General features: G+C 37.5%; 1 pseudogene; it reads right to left on the minus strand.

Moving 5' to 3' along the window:
• Window positions 1-4,131: 4,131 nt before the first annotated feature.
• Window positions 4,132-5,117, minus strand: LOC104873710 (annotated as a pseudogene).
• Window positions 5,118-12,328: the final 7,211 nt, after the last annotated feature.

A 12,328-nucleotide genomic window follows, 5' to 3' on the forward strand; every position in this document is an offset into this window, starting at 1 on the left:
TACCACTTTTGTGGGGATGTTGGTAGTGGGGAGGCTGTGCATGGGGGGAGGGCGGGTAGGGGACATACAGTAAATGTATGTGCTGTCCACTCAGACGCTGTAAACGTGAAACTGCTCTAAAAAATGAAATGTACTAAGACAGGCAACAATATTGTTGAGTAATAATATGTATTGACATAACTGTTAAAGCCCCTTCAAAGTGAAATATTTTAACTTGCTATCCCCCTGAAATGAAGGTATGGAGTATTTTTAGTTACTTTGCTGTGACTACAGAAAGAACAAAAAGGGCTCTCTTACTTTTGGTCCACTCTGCTATACTGCTCAGTACATTGGGACTGTATTTCTACCTTTCTTCACTAAAATGTTCATCAGAGGAGATCTGGTTTTGACTGCACCCACAGAGATTTGGTCCTACGGTCTTTAATTAGCATCACACATGAAAGAACAGGGCCTAGTGTTGGAGGAGTCCTTGAAGAGTGAGATCCATGGACATTGGCTCTGGGTGTCCTCGTCTCTTTCTGCATCACAGAAGATCTTTAGGGACCTTCTCAGATTTGCTCTTATGTGACTTGGGCAGTGTATTAGGATCATGATGGCTGTTATAACCAACTAAACTTTAAATTCAGTGCCTTAACACAGTAGAAGTGTCCTTACTCGTCATGTAATGGTCCTGTATGGGTGTTTCTGGTAAACACCCACAGTAGTAATTACTGGTGTGTGTTCAATATCATGTATGGAGTGAGGCACCTTGGATATCAACACTCAGCAAATGAAAAGGGAAAGAGCATAGAGGATTTCACGTTGAAGTGATGGGTGTGGAAGTCATGTTAATAACATAACTATCGTTCCCTTTTTATCAGCTACACATGATCATTATTAATTACTAGGTCAGTTGGGAAATGAACTGTGTTAAGTGCTCAGGGAAAAAAAAAGGAGACTGTGGATACTGATGAAGCAATCTTTGTCACTGATAATAACAATATATGAATTTAACATTTTGGGACACTTATTCTGTGCCAGCTTCTGTGTTATGTGCACTTATTGGTACTATTGCATTTAATCATTGACACATTAAGGACTTTTTTTTAGCTCTATGATTCAGATAAGGAAACTGAGGTTGAAATAATATAGCAAGTGATTTCTAAAGTAGTACTCTGAACCTGCGTCTATTGGATCTCAGACCTGGGCCTCTTTGTCTCTATACACTTATAACTGTCCTTTGTGATTAGTCTATGGTGAAATATATTCTATTGGGTTCTAACCTAATGGAAACACTGATCATCCAGTAAAAGTCTTTCTTTAGTTCTGTGGGTGTTTATATCATGTTATGCTGGCCAACTTCCCAGTCATATTTCAGTTCTCTGCAGGTGAGCCTTTGAAAAAAATGTCTATAGATGAAATATACTGCCTCAAGCAGATTCTTATCCACAGTTCCTCTTGGAATGCTGTCCACACAGGGTATATGACGTGTTTATGAACCTAGGGAATGATGATTGGAAATGAGGTTGGAAATCTCACAAGCTACCTCTCTGATGAGGTTTCCAGTTCCCTTTGAGTCATATGGGACACTGATCTAACTGCACTCTTGTGGTATTGGGAAAGTTCTGTTTTGGGCCTTGGCCATCATCAGAAGAGCTGGAAAATGAAGTACTCAGGGATGCAAATTAGCACAGATCTGTGGCACTAAAGAAGCCAGACTTCCTGAGGTCAGGAGACGTACACACTGCAAGCAACTGGCCTTTTCAGGTGCATGGTTTGCAGGGGAGGAGCATGCAGCTGGGGAAAGCAGAGATCTGGATATGGCAGACCCTGCTCTGCCAGCGGGGAGGATGCTCTCTCTTGGCCATATTGAGTGATGAAAGGTGGGGACTGACTGCAGAGGTTCAGAAGCCTGCTCTGAAGTGAACCAATGTTGAGAGAAAAAATATAAACTTGAAGCATTGGGTTCCCTTAAGGGTTTGCTTTTCAGCCTATTCTTCTGGAATTTTTGTAATCATACTTTTTCCTTACATGCTTTTGCTTTGAATTCTGAGAAAAGCAATTACTTTCTCAATTATTTCTTGTAGCCTGGCCCTACTATAAAATTTATGGCATTTCTCCATGCCCCTAACTCCACCCATCCCCTATTCCCCACAACAAGTTGTGATGCCAGCACTAGCAGTAGGGATTTTGTGTTTGCCTTTGGAAAGAGGGAAAATAAGTCATAGTGTAAATGAACATGGTGGTTGCTTGATACTGAAAAAGCAGGCAGCAATGAGCATAGCAAATTCTCCCACTGGCCATATCGCTTCATTTAAAAGAACTTTAGGCTTTTTGCTCCAATCACTGGCTAAGGAAAGCTTTGTCATTAAAGGAGAACGGCAAGAAGTCCTCAGGCACTGTGCCAGACACAGGCATGTAAATGATGTAGATCCTCCTTTCCAGAAGCTCACAGCTTGGTAGACAGTGTGGTGTGATAAAGGCTGGCTGGAAAGGAAAAGGAGGGCAAGAGCAGCATAAGTGGGTGCTTATAGGCATTGGACACCTTGACTATCAAAAGGACTAATACCAGCTTGCTTTGTGCTGGTGAGATATTTATTGCTTAGCTTTGAACCCATTTCCCAAGCAAAGTTAGGAAACTAATGTTTTGCACTGTTAGAAAACCAGTTTCTTCCTCCTCCCCCCCCCCTTCTTCGCCTTTCCCCTCCCCTCTTCCAGACTGGAGATGCAGCTACAGATAGATGATCAATGAGTGACATGACAAGGGGAATGCTGCAGGTACGGTGAGGCTCTTGTGGGAACACAGTAGGGTCAGCCTGGGGATGCTGGTGGCTTGCGAAGGTTGCCTGGAGCTATGAGCCTGCGCAGAATCTTGAGGAAGGACCAGAGGTTAGGAGATGGGGGAAAGGCGACAGTGCATGTATTAAGGTAAAACTTGAGTATGCTACTGAAGCACTTTAAACAGTCAATTTTCTTACATGGGGTTTAAAGTACAACATATAGTTCTGATAAATTTATTATTATAAGAGGTTATTTATGTAAAAATTAGAAATCACAGAGCTCAAAGATAAAAGAAGAAATCATCCAGAACCTCTTCACTCAAAGGGCATCCCCATTAGTATTTAGTAATGTTTTCTCCCACATAACAATATATTGAGATCATTTTCTCTAGTCAGAAAATAGTATCTTACTCTTGACTGTTACTGTCACTATAATATTCCATTGTGCTTACTGAACTTATCTCCTATTGGCATTTGTTTAGATGTTTTATACTTGTGCAGAAATGTGAATCGTGATGCATGTAACCTCATTTCATAGACATCATGGCACAGGATTTAAGAGCAAGGCTTGCTTAAGTTTTAGTCCTGGCTCTTATAAGCTCTGTGAAACTTCAGCTAATGAGTTAACTTCTCTGTGGCTTCGTGTCTTCATATATAAATACAGACAAAATAGCACAGTATCCCTCTCTGAAAATTGAGATGATTAAATGAGTTAATGCATGGAAAGCTCTTAGAAGAAGTCTTGAAAAGCATTCATAAAATATTTACTATTATTGCTAATTTTATACCTCTGAAAATTTCCCAAGGATAAAACCTTGGAGGCAGAATGATGGGGAAAAAGGATATGTCTATTTCTAATATGCTTAGTGCATTGTGCCAAATTGCTCCAGAAAAGGAGCCTACCAATTCACAACTCTCTCTCCCTCCTTTGCTCTCTCTGTGCCCCTCCCCTCATGCGCTGAGGATGGAGTCCAAGGCCTATACAGGCTAGGCAAGAGCTCCACCATAGGATCATAGCCCCAGCTCTGAAACCCTCTAATCACTTGTCTGTGCATCTCTATACAAACACTTCTGGGATCCATGTCTATTTCCCCAGCACTTACTATTTAATGCAGTGCTTAATAGGTAACTGTTGTTTAATATATGTTTGTAGGCTGTAGAATTAATGGCCTAAACTGATTCTAGGTATTTGTTTTATATTTTTTATACTGCAAAATTACATTACATTTTACAAAATTTATTTCCAAGTTTGCAATGAGATTTAACCAAAGAAAAAACAAAAATCATACCAAACCAAAACAAATAAACAACCCCAACTCAATTAAAGATATAGAAAGGTTTAAGATAAACCAAACAGAAAGTGTAAATATCACTAATCCAAGGCATGTGCTGCTCCTCTATGCTTGCTGGAGCTCTTGCTTGTTTTAACAACACGGGCAGCATTTTCTTTGAACTGCAGCTCACAGAAGTTCTTAAGAAATTTCCCCATTTGTTCTGTAACTGTATCCAAGTTAAGTTTCTTTAATGAATTTCACCGTCGAAGATGGAGCTAAAATTTCACAGTGTGCTAAAATCTTCTTTTACTCCAAGTCTTTTACCATTGAATATAACTTAATCATTGTACTTTGGTATCCATGAGCTATTACATCTAAATTTGAATCTTTGCTGTAAGAAGGAAAATTGTCCTGTAGAAGTTTAGCCAACAGTTTATTCTGTGTTTTCATACTTGATTATAACTTCTGATCCTGGATAGAGAAACAGGAATTGTTGTATGCATTGGTTTTTCAATACAGTTCTTTGCTGTGAACTGTTTGTTTCATTGTGGCTTTGTAATCTGTTCACTAAGAAGTGTCGAAGATGCAGTCTTGCATCATTCCACATAGACTTTATATCCATTGGGGAATGATCTTCAACAGAATGAAGAGAAGTCCTAAACAGGAAATGAAAAGTTATTTCACTTAAAGTTGATAGTAATGAAATGCTGCTCTGGAAGGACAGGTCCCAAAGTAAACCCAGTATCATTTATTCTTGACTTTGTTCATTCTTCAATAAATCATCCATTGTTTTGAGGAATTTCATCAAATCCCCATGGGGAGCGGAAGGTGACTTAGATGTACTGTAACTACCATGATTCAGCCATTCAAAGCAGTCATTTTCTCCTTGCAGCCGCACATCTGGACACTGTTTGTTAACTTCCTTCTGTATTTCTCTAATGCAATGCTCGATGCTGGTAGCATTTCGTTTGATCTGTTCATCAATGTCACTGAGTATCTGCTTAAATTCCAAGTCTCCAGGAAATGAATTTAACAAACATTGTAGGTCAGAAGAAGTGTGGGAATATTTATCTACACAATCCATGCAGTCTCCCACCTCCTGGACAGATCCAACAGGAGCCTGACCTGCCCACCAGAGTCAAGCCCTACACCCCTTTAGGCCACCCTGGCAATGTCTCCAGAGCTTCACTGACAACCAGCGGTATTTCTGTTTTAAAAGCGTGGTTGATTTTTGAGCAAATACTTTCTCTGAATTTATTTTTTGCCTTTACATTTTGTTTATGGCATTATTTTAATTTGCATATCTCTGATTAATAATGACTCAGTACATGTTTTCCTCCTATTTACTGGAAATTGTTTTGTTTTTGTTGTAGACTGTCTGTTCATGTCATTTGCTTTTTTAATTGGGATGTTTGTCCACTACTATTATTGATTTTGAGAATTTTCTAGGTTTGAGATATTAATCTTTTCATATATGGTATAGTTTTCTCTAAAGTTGTTGCTTATCTTGCAATTTTGTGTATAACATGGTTTTTATATGTGGAATATTTTAATATAGTATAGTCAAATCTTTTAGTTATCTTCTTAGTTTTGGTACTAGACCTAGAATGCCTTTTATACATCAAGATTATATTTTCTCCTAGTTTTTGTGACTTTAACTTTTAAAAAATTCATACAGAATTCAGGTTGGCCCAATTTAACCCCAAACAGCTGACAATTGCCTCATCATCTTCTCTTCCCCCACAGACTTGAAATATTTTTATCATCTACTAAATGTGTTTGTGTATGAGGGACTATTTCTGTGCCTTCTTTCTTGACTGGTTGATATGCTACTCTATTCCAATGCTGATGTCATGTTCTTTTAATTATTGTCACTTTAAGAAATGTAAGTATCTTGCAGGGCAGTTTTTTCTTTGTTATTCATTTATGTGCAAAGATACCGTGGTTATTAAAGGAACCAGTAAAGTTGGTGTAGGGAAAGTGGGGACAGAGGGGAAAGGAAATACGGGAAAAGAAATAAAATATGAGAAAAGAAAAAAATGGAAACAAAGTCTTTGTAAATAGGGGAGCGTGGAGGGGGTGAAGAGAAGGCAGGGGTATGGGGAAAAAATGAGAACCAAGACCTGTCATGTAAAGATACAAGACCCCAGTGATGAATGTAACTGTACTGTAGACCTAAAAAGTACCACTAAACTCAATGGAAAAAAAAAAGACATGCTATGTATGTATCTTGTGAGAGTCACTATTCCTTAAAATACTATTTATGTTTTTTCAAAATAATGCAGCTATTTTCACAGATAGTGTCCCAGAAGGCTGCTACAGCTGAGGCATGTGCTTTGTTTCCCTTTGTGAAAACGTTTCCCATCCCCTTCTCTGCTGAGCATTATAGAATTTTAGAATTCTAGAAAGTGCCTTCAGCATCATATAGTCCAGTCTCATTTCACAAATGAGCCTTTCAGACTTCAGCCGTCAGGCATCTAGTTAGTGGCAGGGCCAGGGAGAGAAACGGGGGTCCCTGACTTCATGACACCAGCACAAAAGAGATGATAATGAATTATTATCCTATCATCTCATGCACTGACATCCATGAGCGCATTTAACATGTACCCTTTGACACAGAATTCTCCTGAAATTTGCTTCTTCTTTCCCTTCTCTTCCCACATCCCAATTTAAAGGTCTGAACAAACTTCTTTCTGCCTCCATCATGGATTTTATAAATATAAATGTTGTACGTAGTACATAGTATTTTACCAGAAAATTACAATAAGATAAATTTAGACTATGGCTTGAGCATATAATTATGGCATGTCATGAAACAAAGAGAGTTAAAAATACAAAGCAAAGCCCACAGCAATAAATAGTGTACAAGACACTCATTACTTTATGGAAATCTAAAGGAATTTGAAAAATCTTTTTATTTTTATGAAGAGATTCATTGGGCTTTATTGTGCAGAATCACTGAATTGAGCTGTGCTTTAGGATATGCCCTAACTGTATCTTTTAGAGTAAATGTTAGCAGCTGCAGAGGTTAGGTGGCAGTGCTTTTGGCATAGGTATATGGCCTATCACATTTAGCTTACTTGGCCTAAAATAAGCTCTGACTAGCAAACAGCAAAAATTATGTTCGCTTCAAATGTACATGTTGGCCTCTTGAGAACTGTTTGGATTGTAACATTTAATACTCTGAGCTGGAGCAGTATGATCAAACTCCCAACAACCTGCAGGCTCAGAATGAACGATCTCTGGTGGAAGTTCCTGCCAAGAAGTCCATATTGAATAGGCAGAGATCATGAAAAGTTGAAAAGTAATTATGTAGGCAGGATCTAAATTGAGGTAGGAGAAGATTTGAAAGCAGATGGGGACCAGTGATTCTATCGCTCTTTGAAAAGATCGGATATAATAAGTGCACATCAGCATTCAAGAATGTTTTCCATCTCTCACAAAGGGAACTGTTTATAGTAATGGATGAGGGAGACCTCAGCCAATCTTGCAAAAGAGATTGCCTTAGTGGAAGAAAGTCACACATCACTGAATTTCTAATATTAGGTTATATTAAAACGTTATGCCCTTCATTCTCATCAGTAAAAAATTGAACAACATTTTGGGTATGTGTCATGCCACTAGGCATAAAGGAAGCTTATGGATTTGGGGCTGGGATCCATGGTGTTGTGGAAACAAGGAAAAATGAGCTCTTGTCTTGGTTCAGCTATGATGGATCTGGAGAAATTACTGTTCCTCATTGGGCCTCAGATTTCTCAAATGTTACCCGTCTCAAGGTAGGGTAAGACCTCTAAGAACCCAGTGAATGTTATGGCTTGCTGTAGAGTAATATGTACACATAGGCACATATACTCACACATGAATGCATCAAGTTCAGAACCTCTTGATAAAGTGATAGTCAAATCTATTCTGTTAGAACCTCTGCTCAAATGAGATCTTTATATAAAAATTATAGGTGGGAAGTTGTAAAAATATGAGGGTGGTCTTGAGTTCATAAAATTGAGTAGTAGTCCCTTAGTGGTTACATTTTTAACGATGGGCTTTTCCACACTTGTTGTGTGTGTGTTTGTGTGTGTGTGTTTGTGTACATGCATCCATGTGCATAAGTAAAATGTGATGGCAGATGACCTATATAAAATGCTTAGGAAGCACTGAACTCAGCACCATTCGAGTTGGTCTCCACTTGGAAAGAGGTAAAAACAATGACTTAAGTCTAATGTGAGATCCCTGTCCTGTAAGACTTTTGAAATGCCCTGTATGTGTAATATCATACAGGTATGAGTGTGTCAGTGATGGGTAGAGTACACCTGTTGTTGAGTTATACTTGGTAGGGAGGGTCTCTAGGTTTCTTGTTTATCCATTCAGAAATAATTAATAGAAGGGAACATAGACATATGTGTAGAGTTTTACTGGCCTGAGGCAAGATTGAATTTTAAATTCAACTTTGAGCTCTAAAGCTCCACTTAACACTGAATAGAGTCTATTTTTAGTGGCCACTTTTCTTACATAATTGCAAGAGTCCAGTATGCAAAAGCAGCCAGTTGATGTTTGCATGCTATAAGTGTGGACTTGTTCTTAGAAAGCTAAAATATTACTCGTTGGATAAATTTATTTTGTGTTTTAGATAGAATCTTCAATAGCTAACATGGCTAGATTTGTCTACCTACTTTTACGTAGAAATTTAAATTCACAAATGAGCCTTTAGTTGGTCATTTAACCTTAATGTATATCAAATGAAGTTAAGATCATAACTTTGGTCATGTCTGATGATCTTTTCCTCAGTTGGGTTATATTTAGGAGACTCTCATTTCCATTTAGACTTATTTATATATAATAATATAACAAAATATAGTAGCATATTGTACAAGCACAGAAGGTTGTTTAAAGATAGTAACCCAGCTAAAAATGGATTTGTTACATAGTAGTGCTAGTTGCATAGAAGTTTAATATAGGCAGGTCAGAGAGCATCTTTATGTTGTAGAGAGATTTAATCTTTGGCAAAATTAACATTCATCTTATTCCATGCATAGCTTTAGGAAGAAATTCCAATAAGTAAATCTATTCAGTTCTTTTAAAATAACATATTTAAATCAAAGCATTATATATGATGTTTTTTAAAAATGTCCAATAATGAAAAATAGCTTTAGTGAAAAATATTAGTTCCTTACCTCAACTTGCCTTATTCCTTTTCCTAGTGGCAACCTCTTTGAAATCACCCTTTGTAGAAACTTATGTATAAATTCCCACCTCTAAATACTATGGTTTGAGGGCTCCAGATCTATCCTACTGTTATGATTATTTATTGTAATATAACAGACCACCATGCAACATCGTGATTTTATATAATGACTATATTGTTATTTCTCAAGGCCACTGTGAGATGTCATTTGAGACTGGCATCCTCTGGGAGCTCTTATGAACTGGAATGACCAAGATGGTGCACTTGCATGGCTGGCAATTGATACTGACAGTGAACTATGAGCTTAGTTGGAGCTTTCACGTAGAGGGCCTTTGTTTCTTCTCTTTGGCTTGGACTCACATTGGATGGTGATTGATTTCTAAAAGGAGGGAAGTGGCTATTACCAGTACCCTTAATGCCTACATTTGTCATGCAAGGGTATCACTTTTCCTGTGTTGTATTAGTCAAGGCCAAATAGAAGCTCAGCCCAATTCACAGGGAAAATAAATAAACAACTGTTGATGTGAGAAGCAGCGTGAAAATATGGAGGGGGAAGAACTCTTAAGGATCATCTTTGGAAATGAGCCACCGCATCTAGTTTCAATAAAGATGGAGTTTATGTTGCTGCCTTTTATTCTTCTAATTAGTTTTGCATGTTTTTTTTAAAGCAAAGAGAGAAATATTTTTATCATCATGAAATCAGAAATCCATTCAACTCTTTAAAATTATGTGCTTAACAGATACCAAGAGATTATACTAATGAATTTTTTAATGTTACCATTATGGAGATTTGATCCCTCAGATTGCCACTGTAGATTTTTGCTCAATATTAACTTGGGCTGCATGGAGCTGGTCAATGAATTAAATTAAAAGGTAGCAGGGGGTGGGAGAAAGAGACTAACATTTATCTATCCATTTATTCATTCTCTCATTTATGAAGGGTTGTTAAAATGGGACTCTTGATAACTCTGCTTTTGCCCCCAAAGGCTGAGAATAATTCACACCCGGTTCTAAAGTGGGGCCTTTCTACTTTTCTCAATGAGTTTATTGGTATGTTTTAGGTATATATCATTGGGATCTTGTACCTTTACATGACAGGTCTTGGTTCTCATTTTTCCCCTTACCCCTGCCCTCCCTTCACCCCCTCCTCCTTTCCCTATTTACAAATGCTTTATTTCCATTTTTTCATTTTCTCATGTTTTTTTCTTTTCCCTTATTTCCTTTCCCCTACCCTTCCCACTTCCCCTATAACTTTAGCCCTTTTCTTCCTATTTCATATTGTCAATTATACCATTAGGATCTTGTGTACTATTATAGTTTTTCACACCAGAGAAACTATTCGGTATTTACACATGTGTGACTTATTTATTCACTTAAGCGTATATCCTCAATATGCATTTTCCTATAAGCATTCTTGAAGATATTAAAAAGGTGAGGGGTGGAATAATAGCGAGAGTCCATAAGGGGGGCACATCATTTTGCTTGATGATTTGCTTTTGTGGTATGAACCAAGTGGATCTAAAGGACAAAATCAGCTTGGAGACTCTTTACAAGGGGATCTGCCAGAAAGGCTATTTGTAGGGAGAGGCAAAGTGACCCAGCAGGAGGTAAAACTCAGAATCTGAGGGCTGAAGCATGGAGTCATAAGAAACCAGCCATAAGTATAGAAATATATAGACTGAGAGTTCCAGAGTAAACCCATATATCCACAGTTTTAAGTGATTTTTGACAAACATGTCAAGATCATTCAATGAAGAACGGGTAGACTATTCAACAAGTAATGTGGAGACAGTAGATAGTTGCACACAATAGGATGAAATCAGACCCTTGCCTTATACCACATATAAACATAAATTTAAAATGGGGTGCGGCTGCAAGTCCTCATAGGAGCAAGTAACTGGCAGGCCAAGGCAAGAGGATTATTTTAAGCCCAGGAGTTCAAGGCCAGCCTAGACAACATAGGGAGACTTTGTCCCCCAAGTGAAAGACCTCAAAATGGATCAAAGTCCTAAATGTAAGAGCGATAACCACAACAAAACTCTTAGAAGAAAACATAAAAATATGTCTTCATGACCTTGCCTTTGGCAATGGATTCTTAGATATGATATCAGAAGCGTTAAGAGCAAAAGAAAATATAAATGAATTTGACTTTACAAAAATTTAAAATTTTTGTGCTTCAAAGGACACAAGAAAGTACAAGCTAACAGAATGGGAAAAATATTTACAAATCACTTATTTAATAAGGGACACGTGTCTAGAATGTGACTGAATAATTAAAACACAACTTAACTTAAAAATAGGCAAAGAGCCTGAGCAAACATTTCCTCAGGGAATATGCAAAAATGGCCAATAAGCACTTAAAAAGATGGTAAACAGCATTAGTCATCAGAGAAATGTAAGCCCAAACCACAATGTGATATCACTTCATATCTGTGGGGATGGCAAGAATACAAAAGGATAGATAAATAGTAAGTATTGGTGAAAATGTGGAAAAATTGGAACTTTCATGTGCTGCTGCTAAGCATATAAAATAGTACAACTGCTCAGGAAAACAATTTATCACAAAATTACTGTCATAACCTAGCAATTCTACCCCATGGTATTTATCCAAAAGTTTTTAAAACATGCTGCACAAAAGCTTGTGCATTGGAATACATAAAATATTTATAGTAACCAAAATTGGGAAACAACCAAAATACTCTTCAACTGGTACATGATTAAACAAAATGTGATATATCCATCCGTTGGAATGTTATTCTTCTGTAGAGAGGAATGACTCATTAATATATACCTCAGTGTGGATAAATCTTGAGAATATGCCAGCAAGTCACAAAGAACCACATTTAATTCTATTAGTATGAAAGTCCAAAATTGGGAAATATGTAGTCATGACCTACATTAGTAGTTGCTTAGAGCAAGAGAGAGAGGGAATAGTCATGTGATCGCTTAAGGATTCAAGGTTTCATAGCTAAAGGATTCAAGGTTTCTTTTTGAGACGATGAAACTATTTTCAGTTTGTTATTCTAAAGCAGATTGTGCTGATTGGTGGAATGTATATGTGAATATACTAAAAACCATTGAATTTAAACTTTAAATGTATAAATTGTATAATATAT

This window comes from Fukomys damarensis, unplaced genomic scaffold, assembly GCF_012274545.1.
Source record: "Fukomys damarensis isolate Sample0158 unplaced genomic scaffold, DMR_v1.0_HiC HiC_scaffold_39, whole genome shotgun sequence".
Taxonomy (NCBI): Eukaryota; Metazoa; Chordata; class Mammalia; order Rodentia; family Bathyergidae; genus Fukomys; species Fukomys damarensis.